This window comes from Triticum aestivum, chromosome 5B, assembly GCF_018294505.1.
Source record: "Triticum aestivum cultivar Chinese Spring chromosome 5B, IWGSC CS RefSeq v2.1, whole genome shotgun sequence".
In the NCBI taxonomy this organism is placed as follows: domain Eukaryota; kingdom Viridiplantae; phylum Streptophyta; class Magnoliopsida; order Poales; family Poaceae; genus Triticum; species Triticum aestivum.
Window position 1 is genome coordinate 521312692 of NC_057807.1, and position 20694 is coordinate 521333385.

The window sequence follows — 20694 nt, forward strand, 5'->3', positions numbered from 1 at the left end:
ATGCCCGCTCTTGGCATGGGAGAATCCGGCGGACGAGCATGACTTGGACCGTGTTAACCAGCCTGAGCTTCTTCACCAGCTTCTGGATACAGGCTTGGTGTCCCGTCAGCTCCTCCGAACTACCCCACAGCAAGCCCTTCTCTTTCCAGGAGGTGAGCTGCATGGTGATACCAGATCTGAACTCGGGGGCCGCCGCCCACTTAGGGTCGCGCGGCTCGGTGATATAGAACCACCCCGATTGCCACCCCTTAACGGATTCCACGAAGGCCCCTTCGAACCAAAGGACGTTGGGCATCTTGCCCAACATGGCGCCTCCGCACTCCGCTTGAGTGCCCTTCACTACCTTCGGCTTGACATTGAAGGTCTTGAGCCACAAGCCGAAGTGGGTCTGGATGCAGAGGAAGGCCTCGCACACGATGATAAACGCCGAGATGTTAAGGATGAAGTTCGGCGCCAGATCATGGAAATCCAGGCCGTAGTAGAACATGAGCCCCCGGACAAAGGGATGAAGTGGAAAACCCAGTCCGCGGAGGAAGTGGGGAAGAAAAACGACCCTCTCATGGGGCCTGGGGGTGGGGATGAGCTGCCCCTCGTCGGGCAGCTGGTGCGCGATGTCGCCGGACAGGTAGCTGGCGCTGCGCAATCTTTCGATGTGCTCCTCCATAACGGAGGAGGTCATCCACTTGCCTCCCGCTCCAGACATGACTGGGGAGGATTGAGACGGGATGTGCGGGCTTGGACGCTGGAGCTCGAGTGCGCGGAGATGGATAAGCAAAGGAGGAAGAAGGCGTAGGTGAAAAGGTGAATCCTTGTCCCTTATATGGGCGGGCGAAGTCTACGCGTCCCCCACCGGCCTGGTAAAACTCGCTTATCCCCCAAGCATCACCATCAATGGCGCAGTTGGGTTACCCACGTCCGTATTGATGAGAATCCCGGATTAAGGGGGAACACGATCTCTGCTTCGACAAGACGTGCCAAGGAAACCGCTTCGCTAAATGCGCTGAGGTGGTAGAGTAAAAAACGATTCAAGTAATGGCTTGGTTGTGGCGTGATGTCATGCTGCAAAAAACGTCAGCAGATTGAACTTGTGTATATATTATTCTCTCTATGGTGGAATGTGGAATTTATTTTGCAGAGCCGGACACTATCCTGGTGTTCACAATCTTCTATCATTTGAAGGAGGAACCCGCCTTGCAATGCCAAGCAATATACGCGCTGGACTTATCGTCATTGAAGCCTGGTTCAGGGGCTACTGAGGGAGTCCTGGATTAGGGGGTATCCGGATAGCCGGACTACCATCATCAGCCGAACTATCATCGGCCGGACTATCATCATCGACCGGACTCCAAGACTATGAAGATACAAGATTGAAGACTTCGCCCCGTGTCCGGATGGGACTTTCCTTGGCGTGGAAGGCAAGCTTGGCGATACAGATATGTAGATCTCCTACCATTGTAACCGACTCTATGTAACCTTAGCCCTCTCCGGTGTCTATATAAACCGGATGGCTCTAGTCCGTAGGACAACAACAACAACCATTACAATCATACCATAGGCTAGCTTCTAGGGTTTAGCCTCCTTGATCTCGTGGTAGATCCACTCTTGTAAACATCCACAATATCAATATCAATCAAGCAGGACGTAGGGTTTTACCTCCATCAAGAGGGCCCGAACCTGGGTAAAACATCATGTCCCTTGTCTCCTGTTACCATCCGCCTAGATGCACAGTTCGGGACCCCCTACCCGTGATCCGCCGGTTTTGACACCGACACCGGGCACTAAGCCACTAAAGTTCGGTCCCGTGGGCCCCGAGAGGGAAATGTAACTCTTGCGGCAGGCCTTGTGGTGCTCCCGTGGTACGAGCTCGTGCCAAAACTGGAATTTGTTTCTTACTACTACCAACTAGTAGTAGTAAGGTACACATGCATTGCACGCATGAGATTGTGGTGGTTTGTGCATTATGCTTCTACATGTGGAGTTTTCTGGATTCTAACATGTGGCAAAATCTGGTGGAATGTAAGGTTAGGCAAGTTTGATTAACTTAGGTGAGTGTTTGGTTCAAGCCACGCCTTAGGCAAGCCATACTAAGGCCCCACATGACATACACACAAAAAATGTGGCAAGATTCCCTTAGGCTTTCCAACTTGTGGCTCTCATTTTGAAGAACTAATAACTTTGCCTAAGCTTAGTTGTGGAAAAGTTAGTCATGAATTCAGGGTTTGTTTGGTTCCTAGCCACACCTTGCCACACTTTGCCATGCCTAACCTTAGGCAAGTTTGACGAAGTTAGGTAGGTTTTTGGTTCTAGCCACACCTAAGGCAAGGATGTTTTTATGAGCTGTGAGCCCCACATGTCATAGACATAAAAAGTGTGGCAAGATTCCCTTAGAAAAGCCAAAGTGTGGCTAACAATTTGAGCAACTCAACTAAGGCAAGTGTGGCAAAAATCATGTGGCAATATATGGCAAAGATAGTCACAATCCAAACAACCCCTAAGTTCAACCATGGAGTCTTCTAGATTATACATGTGGCAGAATCTGGTGGATGATATCCAACGGCCAGTAGTGCTCGGATTTTCCGTCTTTGTACCGTCGGATTGGCTTCATCCAACAACCAACTTTCAAAGTTTTTCACACACTATATAGGGGGTATAGACATAGATGTGACGGTCCGTTGCAATGGATCCAAAGTATATCTATTTAGTGGAGTGCACTCTAAACACATTATCTATATATTTTTCTCTAACCTTTCGTAGCCATGCAACCAAGCCACATAAGCTTCATGGGTGCCCCCCACATCATATTATTCATACTACGTTGATTGAAACAAAGATAAATCACCCAAAACAAGATCTTCCCGTTTTTTGTTCCTACGATGTTATGTCGTGCACGTACCTACTAGTTGTATAGTGGTAGTACTAGTAATATAGATAGGAGTACAAACTTGGTACTAATAGGAGTAGTACTAGTACGGAATGCTCCTACTCTATCAACGAGCCCCATCTGACACCAAATTTCTTGGCTTCCGTGCTACAGCTAGATCTTCCCCTCGTTTCTGTTTTCCAACTCGGCGGTGGGCGGGGTGTCGGTTTGCTCAACGGCGGTCCCACATGAAAGTGAAAATGCTAGGCAACACGCCTTCCCTAAGCTATGTGTCGTGCCGGACAGGCCGTGGAGTACTCCCGATTCCCGGGCGTGTGGGGGTGCGACGCGAACGCGGCAGGCCTTTTCCTTTTACTAGCAATGTGCCCATGTGTTGCGACGGAACCAAAGTACTAGAAAGAAATCACTATTGTTTTGATATACTCCTAATATATTACTCCCTATGTACCTAAATATTTGTCTTTTTTGAGATTTCAAATGGACTATCACACACGGATTATATAGACATATTCTAGTGTTTCTAGCAAGATGCCCGCGCGTTGCACGAAGTTGATGGAAAAGGTAAGCACAACTTATAAATTGACGGATGGACTACTAGATACAGTGATGCATATAATTAAGCAAAGGGATCGCACATGTCGGTATTGACTGGAACGAGAATGCAACAACACAATAAGAATTAAGGCCACGATGATGCGTTCGTAGTGGTGGTTACAGAAGGTAAGAAGAAAGATGGATCCATGAACGTACGACCTACTCCTCCTGAACTTAGTGCGCCGGGCCACCGACCGGCGGCTAAGGAGCGGCGGATTTTGTGGCGAGGTCAAGGTGCTTCTCAGCAAAGGCATCCAAGGCTTCCAGACGGTTGAGGAAGGCCAACGTCGTAGCGTCCTCACTAGCCTTGTAGATACCTATGTACACGATTTGCTCGTACACGTGGATGTGTAGGTCGATGAATTCTTGCAGGGCGAGGCGCCTCGCAGCGAGCGCGACCTCCCGGTGGACGTTCTTCGTGGCATCGGCGGGCAGCCGCAGGGCCACCATTGCTTGAAAGAGGTTCCGGCCATGGAGGCCAATTAGGGTGGCAGGCAATGAGGAGCCCGGGCGCGCGGGCTGGAGGACTACGGCGATGTCGTCCATGAGCTTCTTGAAGACGGTGAACTTGTTGCTGGTGGCAACGATCATCTGGTCCAACTGAGAGTCGTAGTAGGCGTCGACGGTGGCCATCCACTAGCCGGTCTCCAACACCGTTTGGACACGATCCTCGGCGCCATGCCGCGGGCCACCATCGTGGACCATCTGGCGCAGCCGCTGGCTGCTCATGTGCATCGCCGCCATGGGTCTGGAGTGAGCTCTTTTGCGCTTAGTGTAGGTGCCTAGGCAAATGCATAGGTGCGTACAATGTGGTAGATGCATTGGAATGGAGGGGCTCCTATATATGAGGGAAATGAGGGCAAACTGCGTTGCATTCACATCGTGCAACCTCTTTTACCGGACCTCCTCCCATTACTTCCCTCATGCATTAATTGAAGGAGGATGCATTGGACGTTCAACATATCGGGAACCGCTACTCCCTCCCTCGTCTGCATTAAAGCCATATCGGGAACTGCGCCACCCGCTGTCAAATCAAATACTCCCTCCGTCTAGGTGAGTATGAAGTCATCTTACGAAAACCAAATAGTAAACACATAGGCGTGGTGCATTAACTCTCACGTTGTTTCTTATTTTTTGACATAAATAGAAGAATCAACCAATAAGAGATGTGGAGCTTGTATGCTTTTAATGACTTGAGACTATCAAACATGACATGCAGTGGTCAGTTTGTTGCACAAGAACAAATACAACCCACGTCAGCACACACGCATCTTATAGCATCACATCCAATGGCTATAAAAGATGAATGAGACCAAATTATATCTTATCTAGATGAGTTCTAGCAAAACTGTATTAATAATACTTAGTACTCTTGCGCCATGTATCATATATTAGTATCATGTAGTACTTTATTTATTGCCATGTATGACACATAGTACTCAACTCTCTCTCTTTCTTCATTTAATTCTATGACACCTCATCAAAATTGCTAAGGCTAGTACCATTACTACCAGCCTTAGCAAGTACTCCCTAAACATTAAGTTCTCTCGTTTTCCTCTCCACCTTGGTCACCTAGACGGAGGGAGTATACTGCGCGGGCTTTTCCTGTGCGGTAGGAGGCGAGGCAGTTCCGCCTAGTCGGTTCGACAGAGACGCGAGAAGACGAGGGAGTAGGCTGCTGCAAATGTAGGGTTGTGTAATTTGACATCAAGTTACTGCTGGACAGGTGGGGCCCCATGATTTGACTTGCCATTACCATTTTAACTGTGGCAGTACGACCGGCGTGAGTCTCCCGATTCCTGACCACCTCCATACAGGTGCCTCTCCCAATGCTCCACCATGTCGTAGAGGCTGGCTCTTGCATGAGATCCCACTTCTCCACTTTTTCCTTGCCTCTCTTTCCTCCACATATGCAAAAATGCCATGTAAAGCGCACTATTGTACTTATGTTGGTCGTAATGGAGAGTATCATATACTAGTATCATGCATATGATACTTTTGTATGATACTACATCCGTAATGCATAGTATCATGTGTTGGTATCATAGGATAGTTTATTTATTGCCATGCATGACGCATAGTAGCACATCATTTAATATGATACTATAGTATCATATTATGATACTCAGCTCTCTCTTTTCTTCATTTAATTCGACGTCACCTCATCAAGATTGCATAGTTGGCATGCATGATACTACTCCCATTACAAGCAGCCTTACTTGCTCCTATAGGTGCTAAGCTTGCCACATAGGCATAAAGTCTGATGTGGCAAGTTAATCAAGAAGAGAGAGACTAGTTTGGTGACCCAAGGAAGAAATGGTGCTAAGTGCGTGTACCTAGGTGAAAAGACAATTTTGAGTCTATAGCTAATTAAATGAAGCAAACTTAGCAACACCATTTCATTGGAAGAGGTCACTCCTTGGCAAATGCAATAAATACTAGTACTCCCTGTGTCCCATATTATAAGAACATTTTTGGCACTACACTAGTGTCAAAAACATTCTTATATTATGGGACAGAGGGAGTACGAAGAAAGAGATAGAGAGGAGTAAAACAAATAAATACACTTATAGCCAAACTTATAGCCAACCTTGTTGTAGTATGAGTGACAAAGTGATGACTATGTATGACATGCTAACATCAGATAGCCTAGCGCACTGTGTTAAATCTCCAAGGGCGCGACCGCGCGAGCGACGCGACGATCGTGGTAGGCGCGACCATGATACGGGCTGCTGGCAGCCTTTGGATTTGAGATCAAACGGTCGCATGCTAAGTTGCTGAAAATTTGCAGAATAACCCTCTAGGATAGGATATTCATCCATAGGTCTAGAATCTCACCATACAACCGTTCGATCTCAGATCCAAGGGCTCTCGGAAACCCGTATCATGGGAGAATGGAAAGCCACTACCCTGCCATTCGCACGCTGGCAGTTCGCTCCTACTCATCCCCGCACGTCCTTTAATACTACGGCTGTTCGCTCCTAGTCGTCCCGTCCATTCACATTACGACAGTTCCACTAATCCTAACCCTCCCCCCAAATCCATGGCGTCCCAAATCTCCACAATTAGCGGTGAGTACAAGGTTAGAACCATCACCGCCGATGAGTTCGACGTCATCTACACCCGTTCTTCCGAGACGGTGAAAGGATGCCTTTCTCGCTTTAGACGCATGTTCGAAGACTCAGATGATGAGCGGGTCGCTGGGCTAGATGTTGAGTACACCACAATCCTGGGACGAGAGAAGGATCTAAAGGACGAAGAGAGGAAGAAGCCTGCCGTGATCCAGGTTTGCGTGCATGACTTATGCTTGGTCTACCACATATGCCATGCCGACGTTGAATGCCTGGATTTTAAGGACTTCCTCGAGAGCAACCTAGTCAAATTCGTTACTGTAGACTTTGGTAACGACAAAGAAGTCCTGGGTCGGATAGGCCTCGTTGTAGGCAACACCTTCGACCTCCAGAAGAATCGGCTGGTGTCCTCTCATAAGCCTTCAATGCTGACCCTGCAGGAGCCATGGTTCATCCTTCGTACGGTAAACTAGAGAAACCTCCATACACCTTTCATCGTTATGCATGGCAGCGGAATGTACTAGATATAGACCACATCCACTACGCTGCAATGGATGGCTACCTTTGTTCCAATATCTACAAGGGTTGGATGAAGAGCAAGAGCCAAGTGTGCGGTTCAAGCAAAGAAGTATCAGCCAAGAGGAAGAGGGAGAAGGAGGAAGTCGAGGACGTGGACGAGGACTCCGAGTAAGGTGGCAGTGTCGTTGCTCATGGTGGTTCTAATGCAGTGTCTCCAGAATAGTTGCAAAGTTTAATTTCAGGTGTGATTAATTTAATTTGAGGGGTGTGTTGTGCTGAGCCCCCAACAGAACTATGTTATGTTTCTTCTTGTTACTTTAACTCTTCAGTACTTACATACTAGTATTTCTTACATTTCATCTTTTAATTGGTATAGTACTACCACTCGTTTCTTCACATTATATACGTACAATATATATGGACAACATCACATAGCCAGCAGTTTAGTTGTCAAAGAATTTCAAGGTGCTTAGTTTTGTCAAAGAATGCCAGGATGCTTAGTTTTATTTGAGGGGTGGGTTGTGTTGGACACCATTATTGTGACTAATAGTACTATATGCATAATTTGGCGACGAGCGCTCTCTATATGTACCACCTTTTTTTAATTTCAAGTTTTGCTCCATGGCGCAATCCATCGATACTACTGCTGTACAAAAGTATACATTTTTTAAAAGGCTAGAGGGCGGGGCAGTCTAGCTCGGTCGGTTTCACGAGAGGCGAGGGCCTTTGTGATTTGATGGCTCGTTACTGTTGTCAAATCAAATAGTACTGCGCCACCCGCTGCACGCCCGGCGCCTCCATTAAAGCCCTCTGTTAAACCCGCATGCAAACCGAGAATCCTACTCCGGCCACACGTCCATTCATGAGCGGGCCGGAATTAAATGCAACACCGGCCGAGCTCCTCTCATCCGCCCTCAGTTTAAACGAGGCCAGACACCGGCCAAGCTCCTACCATCCGCCCTCTCTTTACACGAGGCTAGTTAGACAGCGGGCAAGAATCGCACCCCTCCGCCGCTCCCCCATCTCCTCCTTCACCATTTTCTCCACTCTTCCGATGGCTTCCGATGAGCCATTCTCCGGCATATTACCCGGCTGGGTGGCCCGCCGAGCCCTCCGGATACGGGCGAGGCTCCTCGGTGCTTCGCCAACCTTGTTTGACCCAACGGAGCCAGTTGCCGCCCCACAGCAACTCGCCGCTCCAGTTCAGCTCGATGAGGAGTGGCGAGTTGCTCCACGCCAGCAAGGCGGCGAGCACGCCGGTACGGGCGCCGTCGCTGCCGCGTCGTACCGCGCCACCAGTGTCTGCGGTGGCCGCGCCTCCCGTGTCTGTGGGCACGCCTCCCGTGCCTGCGGCAGCGCCATGCAGGCAGAGACAGAAGCTGGGTGCGTGTAGAGCGACGAGTCGGTGGCTAGCTTCTCTGTGTCCGCCGCCATCATCAAGGAGAAGTAGCACGGGAGGCCGCCGCCAATTGGGAGCACGGGAGGCCGCCGCCACTTGGGCCCCATGAAGGCCACCGCCGAGGCGACGACCGCGGATTCAGGTGGTTTCTTTGGTGCTTCATCTCTTCCGAGGACCTTCGTTGACCCCGCAAGTGTCTGACGGACATGAGGAAGACAAAGCGATCCGCGGGCGGCCGTTTAGAACTAAAATAAGTCTAGATACATCCATTTCTAGGACAAGTATTTCCGGACGGAGGGAGTATTAATTATACAAGAGAGCCGGATTGGCACCTCTTAGTTCATGTAAATGTAATGAAATCCATCATGTTTATATGAAGATCTGGCTTTTTTATACGAAATCCTTCATGCTTATATGAAATCAGTCCGTTTTTGCACGAATTTCATATGGTTGGTTAGAGTTGTAAAAATGTATGCCGCTGGCGTTTGATGTCGTCCTCCGCGGAAGGAAGCGGGAGGAAATTTTCCGGCTGCCGTTGGAGATGCTCTTTATGCTGGAAATAATAGAGTGACATCCAATCCATTTGAGTTAATTGCCTGTATGATTGTCCCTCTATAAAAAGTTAATTGCATGTACAGTGTACACGTGACTTGCAGGGTGGCTACAACTTCATACAAAAAGTTAAAAAGAAACAAGTCCATCCTTAATCTTGTATTCTAAGTACTCTGTGGGTTCCACTGTTAGTACAATAGCGAAAGAAGTATATATTAAATAAGTAGAGTAATATATAATATAAAAATCTAAAGTTAAAAGACAGAATTCGAACTCATGTCATCGCGTTGCGAGCATCCGGCGCTAACCAGCCCAGCACATTTTTGTTGTAGACCATGTTGGAGATATATATCCATGTCTACTCTTATATATACTCCATTCTTTCCTAAATATTTGTCTTTTTCAGATTTCAAATGGACTACCACATACAGATGTGTATGTAGACATATTTTAGAGTGTAGATTCACTCATTTTGCTCTGTATGTCTTTTCAGGAAGGGGTCAGATTTGTCCTTGATTTATTTATGAAGTAACCATATGGCACTGCACCACCAAGAAAAGAGGGTAACATCGAAATTATGGACTACTTTTTTGAGTATGTTGGTAAGGTCCGGTCATAGTCACTTGTTGAAATCTCTAAAAAGACAAATACTCCCTCCGTCCGGAAATACTTGTCATCAAAATGGATAAAAGGAAATGTATCTAGACGTATTTTAGTTTTAGATACATTTCTTTTTATCCATTTTGATGACAAGTATTTTCGGGCGGAGGGAGTAGAAAACAGAGTTGGTGATGATGGTGTGCGTGCCATCCTGCAATATAGGCCGTTGGATTTATATCTAACGGATAGGAAAGAAACTATGGCAATTTTGCAAAAATATACCCACACGTCTCTCCACGTTCGCAAATAAGGCCTTCCCTCGTTCAGCCTTTTCTCTCACAAGATAAACTACTCATACAAATGCATCTTGATGTTCCGTGCAACGCACGGGCAACTAGCTAATTTCTTTTAGAATAGTTGCTGCGATAATTGGGTTGAAGTGATATATTTTATGTCTACCCCGAATGATTTCAGATTCACTAGTAGTAACAAAGAAAATGTTGCCTTGTTAAATAACAGAAAACAGGGTGAAAACTATCACATGAGGCTGGTAAAAACAAGGCACACTGGGTTCAGCGTCATCGTCACTGCAGCTGTGCGCAAGCGAGAATTCTACATATCGAGGGGGCTACCGAGCGAGGCACCGAGACACAATGTTTGAGAGAGAAACCAATTGACAGATTATGAGCAGATCGAGTTGTCACCCTTCTGCTATCATTGTTGGGGGGGAGAGAGAAAGACGTATTGAGAGTGTGTGCGGTAGGCACAGAGTCACAACTAGTGTGTGTGTGTGTGTGTGTGTTGAAAGAGGAGTAGATAGATTATTATCAAGATTGATGTGCCACCCTACTCCTTCGGTGTCGGGTAGTGTGTGTGTGTGTGTATGTTTGAGAGACAAGCCAGTCGATAGAATAGTATCAAGATCAAGGTGTCACCCTACTCCTTCGGTGTTGGGAAGTGTGGGTGTGTGGGTGTGGGGGGGGGGGGCAGTGACACTCACATATATCTACTCTTATAAAAAATAGAGTTGGTGATGATGGTGTTCCTGCCATCCTGCAATATAGGCCATCCAATTTATATCCGACAGATAGGAAGGAAACTTTGGCAATTTTGCAAAAAGATACCCACACCCCTCTCCGCATTTGCAAATAAGGCATTCCATCGTTCATCCTTTTGTCCCACAAGATAAACTTCTCATACAAGTGCATCTTGATGTTCCGTGCAACACATAGGCATCTTGCTAGTAGGGAGAAGGAGTTTGTGTGACACATATCTAGCTATATTAAGGCATAGGTACATAGCATATGTGTGAGAGACATTATTATACTTTGAGACATTAGTGGTTGTGGGTGGGCGGAATTAAAGGGGTGGGCGCGTTAGACATAGAGAGCATGTCTGTTTCTGTGTGAGAGACTTGTAGGACGGGTTAGAAAGATGAATTTAACCCTGACAGAGGGAGAGAAATACGCGAAGTGTGCGTGTGTGATTCCGATGCCCACAGGGAAATGAGATATGTATACGCGTGTGAGAGATTGCACAATTCATTCACGTATCACTATCTAGCGATCGTGGACGTGCATCGCTTGAACATAAGTCAATATCTAGTTTGTATCATGTCCAAAGGTACAATATCGATTCAACGCTAGAAAGATTGGACACTCACATATCACATTTTTTCTATTTAAATAAACCTTTTCAGTTGTGCATCCCAAAGTTACAGTGATGTTTCTTCAAACAACCAATGCAGCTATCATGTACATGCACCATTGTTACTCTTGCATTCAAATTCATTAGTCTTGGATGATTTAAGTTTCTATTTTGAAGTAATTTATGTAATATTCATATATGAATTCAATGGGTACGCAATTTATGAAATGGAGGCTATGTAATAATATGAGGTAACACTTTTAAGTAGCTGACTACAATATCCATTTCTTTTTGTGTGCCTCTACACTAACACGTCAATGCATTATGTTTAAAGTAAATAACCAATGGCACTAAATTATCTATTTACAAGAGAAATACATAGGCTGAGCGTTTGATCCCTTTTTGTGAACGCGTCTGTCAGTGTCAAAACCGGCGGATCTCGGGTAGGGGGTCCCGAACTGTGCGTCTAGGCGGATGGTAACAGGAGACAAGGGACACGATGTTTTTACCCAGGTTCGGGCCCTCTTGATGGAGGTAAAACCCTACTCCTGCTTGATTAATATTGATGATATGGGTAGTACAAAAGTTGATCTACCACGAGATCAGAGAGGCTAAACCCTAGAAGCTAGCCTATGGTATGATTGTTCTTCGTCCTACGGACTAAAACCCTCCAGTTTATATAGACACCGGAGAGGGCTAGGGTTACACAGAGTTGGTTACAATGGGAGGAGATCTTCATATAATATCGCCAAGCTTGCCTTCCACGCCAAGGAAAGTCCTATCCGGACACGGGACAAAGTCTTCAATCTTGTATCTTCATAGTCAGGGAGTCCGGCCAAAGGTCATAGTCCGGCCATCCGGACACCCCCTAATCCAGGACTCCCTCAGTAGCCCCCGAACCAGGCTTCAATGACGATAAGTCTGGGGCGCAAGTTTGTCTTCGGCATTGCAAGGCGGGTTCTTCTCCAAATTCCATGTACCTGTCGAATAGTGTCCAGCTTCTAGTGCGTGCTGCTCTCCTCGGCTTCTATGCCCAATAATGTCCATCTTCCACGTGCCAAACGAATGTGAAAAGCCAGGGAGTTTTTTTTTCATTTACCCCCCCCCCCCCCCCGGCCGCGTAAATGAGCCGCCCATAAAAGAGACGGGGATTTAGATCCAATTCACACCACCTTCCCTCCGCGAGTATCCATTAGAGCGCTTTCGACAGAGATCCATTCCACCATGGCCGGTCGAAGCAGCTCCTCCTCTCGCCTCTCCAGCCCTCGGCCCGGAGATTGGGAGCAGTGTTCCGTCCCGCATAGCAAGCTAGTAGTGCTTCAATCCAAGGGGCTCCTCCCCCCAGCATATATGGTCCCAGTTCGAGCCGGGATTGCCACCTATAGCGGCGGAGAGCAGGCGGAGAGCGTCCCCAATCCCTCCCAAGGAGAGAGGGTATGCCTAGTCCCTTATTTAATAAGAGGACTCGGATTTCCAATTCATCCGTTTCTCCGAGGGCTACTGGAGTTTTACGGACTCCAGCTACACAACCTCACGCCTGCCTCCATACTGCATATTGCAGGCTTCGTGGCCCATTTCATGCTGTGGAAGAGGTTGTTATTCCTTGTGCCCCGCTCTCAGGAGGGGTCAATTTATCAAGTGGGCGGAGCCGAACTATGGCGCATCACCGGGACCGGGTATCTATCCGGAACCCCAAAGAAGGCGTCCGAGGACTGGCCTTCGGAATGGTTTTATATGGACGACGTCCCCCTGCCGGACCCTGTACGGATCGGCCTCCCTGAGTTCAATAACGCTCCGTTAAAGAAACGCCTGAGCTGGCGCCCACGGAACCCTCAGAGGGAAACTGACAGGGACGTCCTTTACCTGATGAGCCGAATAAGGTTGTTGGCTCATTCGGGACTGACCATGATCGAGGTCATGGCCACATGCATTATGCGGGGGGTGCAGCCGCTTCAGTACAGAGGCCGCCCATATGGGATTTCAACGGGGAGGACGACGCCACCCGGTGCGGTCGCAAGGGGCCGGATTCGGCTGCCACTCTAACGAAGATCTTATCCGCTTTGTACAAGGGAGAAGAAGAGGAATTCCTCCGTGTCAACCCACGGGGCGGATTCTCCATGTACAGTCCTCCAAGCTGGGTGAGCGAACATTTTCACTTGCCTACCTGTTTTCAAATTCCCATAATTGAGTACTTAGTCTAGCAATTTTAACGCAGGAGCTGCGCCAGACTGTGAAGGAGATAAACAGCCCTCCTCCACAACCCGAGGACCCAGAACGGTCCCTCGATCCGGACTCCCAAGAGGACCCGGACTTATGTGTGGAGCTAATTGATGGGGTTTTTCATCAATTGAGTAAGGGCAATACCTTAGTGGCCATTACGGCCGACTATCCCGGACTACTTCCGGCCTCAAAGGTAACCAAGACCGAAGTCCCAGTACTTTCAAGAGGATCCATCCATGCCTTATTTTGATTGCCGTAAACCAATAATATTTCGTTTTGCAGGGGAAATCCTTGAGGCGGAGGGCCGAGCCCGCGGTGGGTAGCCAACAAGGGTCGTTGAAGCCAGGTGGGCTAAAAAGAAGTGCAGACCAGATCGAGTTCCGCTGCAACGGTACAGCATGCAATTTTAGCGCCTAGGGTTTATGCCCTCAAGTCACACTAACGCTCATGCTCCCCTCAGGAAGAAGAGCGCCCGCCGGACAATATCCACCGGCCAGGCTTCAAGGCCGGGTCCGGAAGCGGAGGCGAACACGGGGCATGCACCGGACATTCCTCTGACAGAGGACGCGGACGGGCTATCTGCCACCAATTCAGAGGTGGAGAGTGCCATGCACCACAGGCGTCGCCGGACTGTTCTTCGTGACGCATGTTTTTCCCAAGAGGCGTTGGACGCCTTTAATACGGGAGATGCGTACCTTCGTGCCGCTCAAAATGGTCTAGCCAGAGCCACAGAGCAGTATGTGAAAGACATACGGGTGAGTAAATCTGATGGTTATATATGTCAGTAGCCCCCGAGACTTGAAACAGTTAAGATAACTGATTTAAGGATCATATGATATGTAGGATCTTACAAAAAAGAATATGCAACTGTCCCAGGAGCTGGAAGAGTGCAAGGCCCAACTTGAGGCCGCACTGGCCGCTTTAGAGAGTACCAAGGGGATTCCCTCAGGTAATATATGCTTCGAAAGATAATTCTGTTGTGACGTGCGGCATGTATGCAATTCTGACAATAACAGTGCAGATGGGGCCGGATTGAATCCGGACAAGAAACAACTCCTGCGCCAGTTAAAGGCCGGCGAGAGCGCGCTGACGAGGGTGAGGCAAAAGAAGAACAAGCTTCAAGACGCCAACACCCATCTGGGCGAGGAACTAAAGGATGTTCGTGCTCAGCTGTCTGATTCCGTAAAGGAGAATCGGCGACTTCGACGCGGCATTTTTAGTAAGTGCTTAAACGAATCTTCGAAAAAGGGTTCGGCGAGGAAGTCGATTGACAGAGCTATGTCTGCAGATATGCTGACAGGTCGGCCTGCGGAGGAAATGCCCGGTTCTGCGGGGGATCTTCTCCCCGAGCTATTGCAACTGCACGAACGAGTTTGGCAGGCGATGCAAGGCGTCGTACAGGCTTTGTGGCCGTCCCTCTCCCTGCCCAAAGGCCTTGAAGAGCTTGCAGAGAAGCTGAAGGGAGTGCGGCAGCGCTTCCGGTTATGGAAGATATCGGCCTGCCGTCAAGGCGCCAGGGAGGCCTGGGCCATGGTGAAGACGCAGTACACGAAGGCTGACCCAAACCACATGGCCGAGGTCGGCCCTTTGGGGCCCAACGGGAAGGAGATCCCTGTCAGTTTAGTGTATGGCCAGGTAGAGCTGGCCGCCAAGTATTCCCAACAGGATTGTAAATTAGACCGCCTGTTGGATAGTATTAAAGAAGAATATACCCGGTCAAATTGACTATGTAATTTAAAATGACATGTAAAATGCCTTCTAGCCGGATTGTAGATCGTTTTTCATTGCGGACCTTTTCACTTCAACCTCTGGACCCGATAATCCGGAGTGTGTCCGAATACCCTCTCGGTTATGTAAGAACCGGGGCATCCATGGAGACCAGGCGTAGGGGTCATAAGTGCTTCAGTAGACAAGTGCCCAACTAGTTATGTTATATTACATGGTTAGTAAGAAACATCTTCCAGGGAGAATAGTTCCGTTAGGGGTTCCTTTCCCTGGGAGGCATGCCCTAAAGTTCATGTCCGGACTGTGTAGAAAAGCAGAAAAGCATCTGGGGGCAGATAAATAAACAAGTGAAAAGTCATCTTTTAGTTCACCGACCAAATATTCCCTTAAGAACGCTAGCTTTCGGCTTCACCCAGTCTGAGGTACACATCCGGCTGACCCGGTAGTAACAATCGCAGAGGTGCTCCCTTTACCACCTAGCCGAACAAACAGGAACGTAGGGGTAAGCACAGGAGCCAGGCAACCCAGCTTGGCCAAAACTTAAGTCATATCGATGCATATGATGGTGCATAAAAGGTTCAGGCGGAAGTGTCACACATGTTTTGGGCATGAAGCCCGTGTATATAAGCTTCTGATAAAGAAGCCCCCAGGTATAATGAGCGCGGGTGGCGCGTCAATTATGTGCGAACAATCGCGCAAGCAAGCCTCTAAAGGCTTGGGAGAAAGAAGGGAGGAAGGAGGAGAAAAATACCAGGCAGCTAAATTAAAAAAAAGGAAGGTGGCAGAGGAAGGGGACGAACACAGAGTCCGGCGCTAGGCATAGAATCTTCGTAGGCGTGCTGCGTTCCATAGGTTCGGCTCGAGTTGGTTGTTTGATGCATTTCGCAGACGGTACGCTCCACCAGTCAATACTTGGTTGATTATGAAGGGACCCTCCCATTTGGGCTTGAGTTTGTCCTTTTTCTTGTCCGGTAGGCGTATAACTAGTTCGCCAACACTGTAAGTTTTGGCCCGTACTTCTCTGCTTTGATATCTTCGGGCCTGCTGTTGATAGAATGCGGAACGGGCCTTTGCCACGTTGCGCTCCTCTTCCAATGCGTCCAAGCTGTCCTGCCGATCGAGCTCGGCTTCTCTTTCTTCGTACATGCGCACGCGAGGTGAGTCATGAATTATGTCGCAGGGCAGGACTGCCTCTGCGCCGTATACCATAAAAAATGGTGTGAATCCGGTAGTGCGATTCAGCGTGGTCCGCATCCCCCAGAGTATGGAGTCAAGCTCCTCTACCTAGTGCGTGTTAGATTCCTTGAGGGATCGCACTAATCTGGGTTTGATGCCGCTCATGATTAGACTGTTGGCTCGCTCGACTTGACCGTTAGTTTGTGGGTGATAGACTGAAGCGTAATCGAGCTTAATGCCCATGTTTTTGCACCAGAGTTTAACTTCATCGGCCGTAAAGTTTGTGCCATTGTCAGTAATGATGCTGTGGGGGACGCCGTAACGGTGTACAACCCCGGATATGAAGTCTATCACCGGTCCGGATTCGGCCGTCTTAACAGGCTTGGCCTCTATCCATTTGGTGAATTTATCCACCATGACCAGTAGATAGTTTTGCTTGTGGGTTCCTCCTTTAAGGGTTCCAACCATGTCAAGCCCCCAGACCGCAAAAGGCCAGGTGATGGGTATGGTTTGTAGGGCGGTAGGCGGCATGTGGCTTTGATTAGCGAATAATTGGCAACCGACGCATCACTGGACTAAGTCCTGAGCGTCTGCCCGGGCCGTCGGCCAATAAAATCCGGTACGAAAAGCCTTGCTCAAAAGGGCTCGGGCTGCGGCATGGTGACCGCCGAGTCCGGCGTGAATTTCCGCCAGAAGGTTCCGCCCTTCCTCTTCGGAGATACACCTTTGAAGGACTCCAGTGGTGCTTTTCTTATAAAGCTCTCCTTCGTGAACTTTTTAGGCTTTAGATCGCCGCACTATGCAGCGTGCCTCATTTTGGTCCTCGGGGAGTTCCTGCCTAGTTAAGTAGGCTAAGAATGGTTCTGTCCACGGGGCAATTACTGCCAATATTACGTGGGCTGAGGGTGTGACTTCATTGACGGAGTCTTCCGTTGTGCCAGGGTGTTCGGGGTCAGGTGATGCGGCCTGGTCTGGATTGTTAATTCCGGATTCCCCTTCCCACTGTACGGATGGCTTGAATAACCTTTCTAGGAAAATGTTGGGGGGGACTGCATCGCGCTTTGCGCCAATGTGTTCCAGGACGTCTGCTGCCTGATTATTTTCCCGGGCTATATGGTGGAATTCCAGCCATTCGAACCGAGCTGACATATTTAGGACGGCGTTGCGGTAAGCTGCCATTTTCGGATCTTTGGCATTAAAGTCTCTGTTTATTTGGGATATCGCGAGGTTCGAATCCCCACATACCTCTAGGCGTTGAATGCCCATGGAGACTGCCATCCGGAGGCCATGTAGAAGGGCCTCGTATTCGGCTACATTGTTGGAGTCCGTATACATTATCTGGAGTACATATTGGACTGTATCTCCTGTTGGGGACGTCAGGACGACGCCAGCCCCCAGACCCGCCAGCATTTTGGAGCCGTCAAAGTGCATGGTCCAGTTGGAATATGTGCCGTACTCTTTAGGGAGTTCGGCTTCAGTCCATTCACCGACAAAGTCGGCCAAGGCTTGCGACTTGATGGCTCGTCGTGGCTTATATGTTATGTCAAACGGGAGGAGCTCAATGGCCCATTTGGCAATCCGACCTGTTGAGGCGCGGTTGTTTATGATATCGTTAAGAGGTACTTCGGAGGCTACTGTTATCGAACACTCTTGAAAGTAGTGTCGTAGCTTCCGGGATGCCATGAACACTGCCTATGCTATTTTTTGGTATTGCGGGTACCGGGACTTGCATGGAGTGAGGACAGTGGACGAGTAGTACACTGGTTTCTGGACAGGGAATTTGTGTCTGTCCGTTTCTCGTTCGACGACGAGGACTGCGTTTACAACTTGGTGAGTTGCCGCGATTTATAACAACATTGGCTCGCCGATATTCGGCGCGGCCAGGACAGGGTTTGTTGCCAGTATGGATTTTATTTCTTCGAGTCCGGTCGTGGCGGCATCCGTCCACTCGAAGTGTTCGGTGCGCTGGAGGAGGCAGTAAAGCGGTCATGCCTTTTCCCCCAAGCGGGAGATGAAGCGGCTTAGAGCCGCCACGCATCCAGTCAATTTTTGTATTTGCTTGAGATCTTTTGGAATATCCAATTGTGACAGAGCTTGGATCTTGGCTGGGTTTACTTCAATTCCTCTACAGGATACAATGAAGCCCAAGAGCTTTCCGGCTGGTACGCCGAAAACACATTTTTCTGGGTTAAGCCTAATGTCATATGTTCGGAGGTTATCGAATGTGAGCCTCAAGTCGTCTATTAGAGTTTCGACATGTTTGGTTTTGACGACCACATCATCCATGTACGCTTTAACCTTTTGCTGATCTGGTTGGCCAGACATGTCTGAATCATGCGCTGATATGTTGCGCCGGCGTTTTTGAGCCCGAAGGGCATTGTGTTGAAGCAGAATGGGCCGTATGGGGTGATGAATGCCGTTGTGGCTTGGTCTGACTCTGCCATCTTGATTTGGTGGTAGCCAGAGTATGCATCGAGGAAACACAATTAATCGTGTCCTACAGTGGTGTCGATGATTTGATCAATGCGGGGGAGGGGGAGGGATCCTTTGGGCAGGCCTTATTTAGGTCTCTGAAATCGACGCATAGGCGCCAGGATTTGTCCTTCTTTGGTACCATCACCAGGTTTGCTAGCCAGTCCGGATGTTTTATATCTCTGATGAATCCGGCTTTCAGAAGTTTGGCTAGCTCCTCTCCCATGGCTTGTCTCTTAGGTTTGGAGAAACGCCAAAGAGTCTGCTTAACGGGCTTGAATCCTTTTAGGATGTTCAGGCTGTGCTCGGCCAGCCTGCATGGGATTCCTGGCATGTCTGAAGGGTGCCAGGAAAAAATGTCCCAATTTTCTCGTAGGAATTCTCTGAGTGCGGCATCTACATCACGGTTTAGTTGTGCCCCGATGGAGGCCGTTTTTGTAGTGTCCGTCGGATGGACTTGGGACTTGACTATTTCGTCTGCCGGCTTGAAGGAGGTGGACTTGGATCTTTTGTCGAGTATCACGTCATCCCTGTCCACCATGGAGCGCAACACAGTTAGTTCCTCGGCCGCCAGGGCTTCGGATAATGCCTCAACGGCCAGTGTGGCTGTCTTGTTTTCGGTGCGGAGCGCTGTGTCTGGATCACTAGCAAGAGTGATGATTCCGTTGGGTCCGGGCATTTTGAGCTTCATGTACCCGTAATGGGGTATAGCTTGAAAATTGTGAATGCTTCTCTCCCTAACAGAGCGTGGTATCCGCTGCTGAACGGGGCCACTTGAAATGTGACCTCCTCGGATCTGTAATTATTCGGCGTGCCGAACACCACATCCAGTGTGATTTTCCCTGAACAGCACGCTTCCCGGCTGGGGATTATTCATCTAAAGGTTGTGTTGCTTCGCTCAATACGGCTCCAGTCTATTTCCATTTTTCGCAGGGTTTCCTCATAGATGAGGTTCAATCCGCTGCCACCGTCCATGGAAGCTTGTTTTCTTGGACTTTATTCGATGAATCAGGCCCCCTGCCTGACTTTAGGTTCAGGGCTTGGGCGACGTCCTCCCTTCCGTGGATGTCCGGCTTGGAGGGATCAGGAATCCGGACACATCTGGTCCTTAGGATGGGTGAAGATTCGCCGCATTGTTCCTCCACCACTTCAACGTGGTGGGTGACCTGGGGAGAGTCAATCTCTCTCAGATCGGGTTTAAGCCCAATCTGGCCGTAATCTGTAGTGACTCCCAGGGCGGCGATGCGATCCAAGAGCTCGTTTAAGGAAAAGAGCTCCATCAGATCTAACTGCTCGGCGAGTTCCGAGCTGATGTGGAGATTGCTTTCGATGACCCGAGAGGTCATCGTCGGCGCGGCGGCCAAACAGGCGGTCATCAAAAAACTGCCTAGCCGGAGAGTTTAGCCAACAACCAAAGCTCCTTTAGCAACAACGCCGTCTTTAAAGATGGGGTGCGGCATCCTTCCTGACAGTGACGACACAGAGGAACTCTCAATGAAAGCACCAATGTCGGTGTCAAAATCGGCAGATCTCGGGTAGGGGGTCCCGAACTGTGCGTCTAGGCAGATGGTAACAGGAGACAAGGGACACGATGTTTTTACCCAGGTTCGGGCCCTCTCGATGGAGGTAAAACCCTACTCCTGCTTGATTAATATTGATGATATGGGTAGTACAAGAGTTGATCTACCACGAGATCAGAGAGGCTAAGCCCTAGAAGCTAGCCTATGGTATGATTGTTCTTCGTCCTACGGACTAAAACTCTCTGGTTTATATAGACACCAGAGAGGGCTAGGGTTACACAGAGTCGGTTACCATAGGAGGAGATCTTCATATCATAT